The sequence below is a fragment of the Fistularia commersonii genome, unplaced genomic scaffold (assembly GCF_037954325.1).
Source record: "Fistularia commersonii isolate RoL2024-O1a breed Wild unplaced genomic scaffold, RoL_Fcom_v1.0 HiC_scaffold_68, whole genome shotgun sequence".
NCBI classification, from domain to species: Eukaryota; Metazoa; Chordata; class Actinopteri; order Syngnathiformes; family Fistulariidae; genus Fistularia; species Fistularia commersonii.
The window spans coordinates 144,844-151,743 of NW_028234026.1; positions in this window are offsets into that span (position 1 = coordinate 144,844).

Genomic DNA, 6,900 nt, shown 5'->3' on the forward strand with positions numbered 1-6,900 from the left:
TGTGTGTGCCCAATGGTACTCCCTGTCCGCGACCCCCCCCCCCCCCACCAAAAGAGCCTCTCACACACACACACACACAAAGACACTCACACACACACAGACACACACATACACACATACACACACCTTCAGTCTTCATAGCTGTGCTAATAGCTTTAGCCGAAACGCATCCACAACCAAACAAACATTAGCTCATCCACTCATTCACATGTGTGCGCCCTGGTACTCCGTGTCCGCGACCCCCCCCCCCCCCCCCCACCAAAACAAACTATCACACACATACACAAAAACACTCACACACACACACACACACTGTAACACATACACACATTAAGTCATCATAGCTGTGCTAATAGCATTAGCCGAAATGCATCCACAACCAAACAGACATTAGCTCATCCACTCATTCACATGTGTGTGCCCAATGGTCCGCTTCTCCGCTCCACCGCTCCTCCGCTATAGGCCCTGGTACTCCCGATCCGCCGGACTCAGGAGAATTATGGGACGTGCTTCTGCCCTCCATCCGCTTCACAGCTCATCCGCTCCAGGCCCAGCTACCCCCTGTCCGCGCCCCCCCCCCCCCCACCTAAACAAACTGTCACACACATATACACAAACGCACACACAAACACACACACGCACAAGAACACACAAACACACAAACACACACACACACACACCTTAAGTCATCATAGCTGTGCTAATAGCTCCCAAGCTTCCCCGCCTCTGAGAGGAGAAACAATACCTCCGCTACTCCGCTCCTCCGCTTCTCAGCTCCACCGCTCCTCCGCTATGGGCCCTGGTACCCCCCCCCCCACCTAAACACACTCAAACATACACAAAAACACACAAACACACACACGTGCACACACACACACACACACACACACACACACAAACACACCTTAACTCATCATAGCTGTGCTAATAGCATTAGCCGAAATGCATCCACTACCAAACAAACATTAGCTCATCCACTCATTCACATGTGTGTGCCCAATGGTCCGGGAGCTCCAATCATACGTCCGGGGGATCTATATCTGGAGAAGGCTCACAGTGGCCGGTCTAAGGCGTCCCCTACTGCCCCCAAACTTCCCATCCTCTGCCTTTGAGAAGAGAAAAATTACCTCCGCTCCTCCATTCCTCCGCTTCTCCGCTCCACCGCTCCTCCGTGATGGGCCCTGGTACCCCCCCCCCCACTTAAACAAACTCTCACACATACACACACGAACACACTCACATAGACACAAAAACAAACAAACACACACACTCACACACACACACACACACCTTAACTCATCATAGCTGTGCTAATAGCATTAGCCGAAACGCATCCACAACCAAACAAACATTAGCTCATCCACTCATTCACATGTGTGCGCCCTGGTACTCCGTGTCCGCGACCCCCCCCCCCCCACCAAAACAAACTATCACACACATACACAAAGACACTCACACACACACACACACTGACACACATACACACATTAAGTCATCATAGCTGTGCTAATAGCATTAGCCGAAATGCATCCACAACCAAACGAACATTAGCTCATCCACTCATTCACATGTGTGTGCCCAATGGTCCGCTTCTCCGCTCCACCGCTCCTCCGCTATAGGCCCTGGTACTCCCGATCCGCCGGACTCAGGAGAATTATGGGACGTGCTTCTGCCCTCCATCCGCTTCACAGCTCATCCGCTCCAGGCCCAGCTACCCCCTGTCCGCGCCCCCCCCCCCCCCACCTAAACAAACTGTCACACACATATACACAAACGCACACACAAACACACACACACACAAGAACACACAAACACACAAACACTCATCATAACTCATCATAGCTGTGCTAATAGCATTAGCCGAAACGCATCAACTACCAAACAAACATTAGCTCATCCACTCATTCACATGTGTGTGCCCAATGGTCCGGGAGCTCCAATCATACATCCGGGGGATCTATATCTGGAGAAGGCTCACAGTGGCCGGTCTAAGGCGTCCTACTGCACCCAAACTTCCCATCCTCTGCCTTTGAGAAGAGAAAAATTACCTCCGCTCCTCCATTCCTCCGCTTCTCCGCTCCACCGCTCCTCCGTGATGGGCCCTGGTACCCCCCCCCCCCCCCCCCACTTAAACAAACTCTCACACATACACACACGAACACACTCACACAGACACAAAAACAAACACACACACTCACACATACACACACACACCTTAACTCATCATAGCTGTGCTAATAGCATTAGCCGAAACGCATCCACAACCAAACAAACATTAGCTCATCCTCTCATTCACATGTTTGTGCCCAGTGGTCCGGGAGCTCCAATCATACGTTCGGGGGATCTATGTCCGGAGAATGCTCACATTAGCCCGTCTAAGGGGTTCTGCTGCCCCCAAGCTGCTCCGCCTCTGAGAGAAGAAACATTACCTCCGCTCCTCTGCTCCTCCGCTTCTCAGCTCCACCGCTCCTCCGCTATGGGCCCTGGTACTCCCCCCCCCCCCCTACCTAAACAAACTCTCACACAAAATCACTCACACACACACAAAAACACACAAACACACAAACACACATACACACACATCTTAACTCATCAGAGCTGTGCTAATAGCATTAGCCGAAACGCATCCACAACCAAACATTCGCTCATCCACTCATTCACATGTGTGTGCCCAATGGTACTCCCTGTCCGCGACCCCCCCCCCACCAAAAGAGCCTCTCACACACACACACACACAAAGACACTCACACACACACAGACACACACATACACACATACACACACCTTCAGTCTTCATAGCTGTGCTAATAGCTTTAGCCGAAACGCATCCACAACCAAACAAACATTAGCTCATCCACTCATTCACATGTGTGCGCCCTGGTACTCCATGTCCGCGACCCCCCCCCCCCCCCCCCCCACCAAAACAAACTATCACACACATACACAAAGACACTCACACACACACACACACACACTGACACACATACACACATTAAGTCATCATAGCTGTGCTAATAGCATTAGCCGAAACGCATCCACAACCAAACAAACATTAGCTCATCCACTCATTCACATGTGTGTGCCCAATGGTCCGCTTCTCCGCTCCACCGCTCCTCCGCTATAGGCCCTGGTACTCCCGATCCTCCGAACTCAGGCGAATTGCTTGACGTGCCTCTGCTCTCCTATAAGCCCCTACACACTTCTAACACGGCTGTTATCACCCTGTTACTTCATAAACAATGACACCCATTTGCTTTTGATCTCTGTGTCTGCCACCATACGGAAAAAGCGGGGGGGGGGGGGGGGGGGGGCGGGAGACATAAGGGCATTCGTTCTGTATGTAATCAGAAGTTAATAGTGTTAACGGTTCGCGAGAAATTTTTAATGCTAGACAAAAAAAGAAAATTAAAAGGAAATAATTAAATAAATAGATAGAAAAATCCTCCTCCGCTCCGGGCCCTGGTACTCCTGAACCTCTGGACATAAGCGAATCAGGCTCCAGTCCCTGGTAGTCCCTTTCCGCGGGACTTAGGCGAATTGTGGGCCGGGCTTCCGCTCTCCTCCGCTCCTCCGCTCCTCCGCTCCTCTGCTCCGGGCCCTGGTACTCCCGAACCGCTTGACATAAGCGAATCAGGCTCCAGGTCCTGGTACTCCCTTTCCGCGGGACTCAGGCGAAATGTCGGCCGGACTTCCGCTCTCCTCCGCCCCTCCGCTCCTCCGCTCCTCCGCTCCTCCGCTCCTCCACTCCTCTGCTCCGGGCCCTGGTACTCCCGAACCGCTGGACTTAAGCGAATCAGGCTCCAGGCCCTGGTACTCCCTTTCCGCGGGTCTCAGACGAATTGTCGGCCGGGCTTCCGCTCTCCTCCGCTCCTCCGCTCATCCACTCCTCTGCTCCGGGCCCTGGTACTCTTGAACTGCTGGCCATAAGCGAATCACGCTTCAGGCTATGGTACTCCCTGTCCGCGGGATTTAGGAGTATTGTGGGCCGTGCTTCCGCTCTCCTCCGCTCCTCTGCTCATCCGCTCCTCCGCACATCCGCTCCTCCGCTCATCCGCTCATCCCCTCTTCCGCTCCTCCGCTCCAGGCCCTGGTACTCCTGAACTGCTAGACAGAAACGAATCACGCTCAAGGCCCTGGTCTCACAAACCGAGGGACTTAGGCGAATTGTGGCCCTGACTTCCGCTCTCCTCCGCTCCCACGCTTTTCCGCTCTTCCGCTCATCCGCTCCTCCGCTCCCCCGCTCCGGGCCCTAGTACTCCCGAACCGCTGGACATAAGCGAATCAGGCTCCAGGCCCTGTACTCCCTTTCCGCGGGACTTAGGCAAATTGTCGGCCGGGCTCCTCCGCTCCTCCGCTCCTCCACACCTGTCCCTGGCACTCCTGAACTGCTGGACATCATTAAAGCACGCTCCAGGCCCTGGTACTCCCTATCCTTGGGAACCCCCCCCCCCCACCCACCCACCAAAACAAATTCTCACACACACATAAACACACGCACACACATAAACACACACACATAAACACACACAAACACACACAGACACACACACAAACACACACACACACACACACACACACACACACACACACACACACACACACACACACCTGAACTCATCATAGCTGTGCAAATAGCATTGGCCGAAACGTATCCACAACAAAACAAACATTAGCTCATCCTCTCATTCACATATGTGTGTGCCTAGAGGTACGGGAGCTCCAGTCATACGTCCGAGTGATCTATGTCCGGAGAAGGCTCACATTGGCCGGTCTAAGGGGTTCTTCTGCCCCCAAGCTTCCCCGCCTCTGAGAGGAGAAACATTACCTCCGCTCCTCCGCTTCTCAGCTCATCTGCTCGAGGCCCTGGTACTCCCTGTCCGCGACCCCCCTCCCCCCCCCCACCTAAACAAATTCACACTCACACACACGCACACACACACACGCACAGACACACACACACGCACACACACACACACACACACACAAACACACCTTAACTCATCATAGCTGTGCTAATAGCATTAGCCGAAACGCATCCACAACCAAACTGTTGCGTTTAAGTTCGCAGCTTCTTCGTTTTCCATGTTTCGGAAGGAATTCACAAGTTTGCCTTGTTTGAATCGTCTTTCATTTTCTTCTTCACAGCTCCGGGAATCAACATCGGTTAGCCATGGGACATGTACAGTACAGAGTGAGGGAAAAATTCCTGCCAGCACCGCTATACCAAAAAAAAAAACACTGACGTAGAAGTTAACGTCAAGTTAGCTGAACAGTCGCGAAAAACTAAAACAAGTCCCAAACCTTGTCATAAAGTGCCATGCATTTCCTGAGAGTAGATACAAATACAACATATGTATACTAGAATGTAAACTCAAATAAAACTAATGAGATCACCTATCTCAACACCCCCTCTTGATCTCAACATCCAAAAAAAATCTTTGGACATTTGAATTTCCAAAGAACCACTTTTTGAATTGTTCTATTTTTACCTTTGTCATGAGTTTTGTCGAGATGTCTGCCAACATGTCCTCTGATGGACAATAGATAAGATTTATTTTACCCTCACTGAGTGCTTCACGAATGAAATGATATTTTACATCAATGTGTTTTGACCTTTGTCTGTTTACAGGATTCTTACTCAGTGCGATGGCCCCCTGATTGTCTCCGTAGATTGTTGTGCAACTGTACATTTTGTTGTCCATACCGTTTAACAGTTGAGACAGATGCATGTTTTCTTGTGCGGTGGTGGCTCGGCTGATGTATTCAGCCTCACATGTTGACAGGGCCACTGTGGGCTGTTTCCTTGACTTCCATGCAATGGCTGGGCCTTGTTTTGTTAAACTGAAACAGTAGCCTGTAGCGCTACGTCTGTCTTCGACAGACCATGCCCAGTCTGAATCACTGTAAGCTATCAGGTTCAAATCCTCCTTATTTTTCTTGAAACTTAGTTCATAATCAGCTGTCCCCTTCAAATACCTCAGGACATGTTTTGCAGCTACTAAGTTTTTTACTTTTGCCATTGCCAGATTCTGTGATCGTTTGCTCACTATCCAGCTGATATCAGGTCTGGTGCAAGTCATGGCATAAAAAAGACTGCCTACAATCTCACGATATTCTTTGGGGTCGACAGGTTCACTTTGCTCATTTTCATCAGCTACAGGGATGCCCTCTAATTTTTGCTCACTTGGAGTAGATCTTGCTTTACATTCTGACATTCCAAATCTCTCTAGCATTTTTAGGATGTACTTTGTCTGGTTCATTTTGATTTCATCCCCCTTTTGTTCAAATTGTATGCCCAAAAAATATGATAGTTTCCCCAGGTCTTTCATGTTACACTTGAATGTCATGTTCTGTTTAAATGTGCTGAGTGCATCATTGCTGCTTGCTGCAATAACTAAATCTTCTTCTTCTTCTTTCGGCTTTTCCCGTCAGGGGTCGCCACAGCGAGTCAACCTTCTCCATCTAACCCTATTCTCTGTATCTTCCTCTCTCACACCAGCTATCTTCATATCCTCTCTCACTACGTCCATAAATCTTCTCTTTGGTCTTCCTCGAGACCTATTGCCTGGCAGCTCCATTTCCAGCATCCGTCTACCAATATATTCACTATCTCTTCTCTGTACATGACCGAACCATCTCAGTCTGGCTTCTCTGACCTTCTCTCCAAAACATCAAACATGTGCCGTCCCTCTGATAGACTCATTCCTGATCCTATCCATCCTGGTCACTCCCAAAGAGAACCTCAACATCTTCATCTCTGCAACCTCTAGTTCTGTCTGCTGTCTTTTGGTCATTGGAACAGTTTCTAGTCCATACATCATCGCTGGTCTCACCACTGTCTTGTACACCTTTCCTTTTATTCTGGCAAATAGTCTTCTATCACATAGTACCCCTGACACT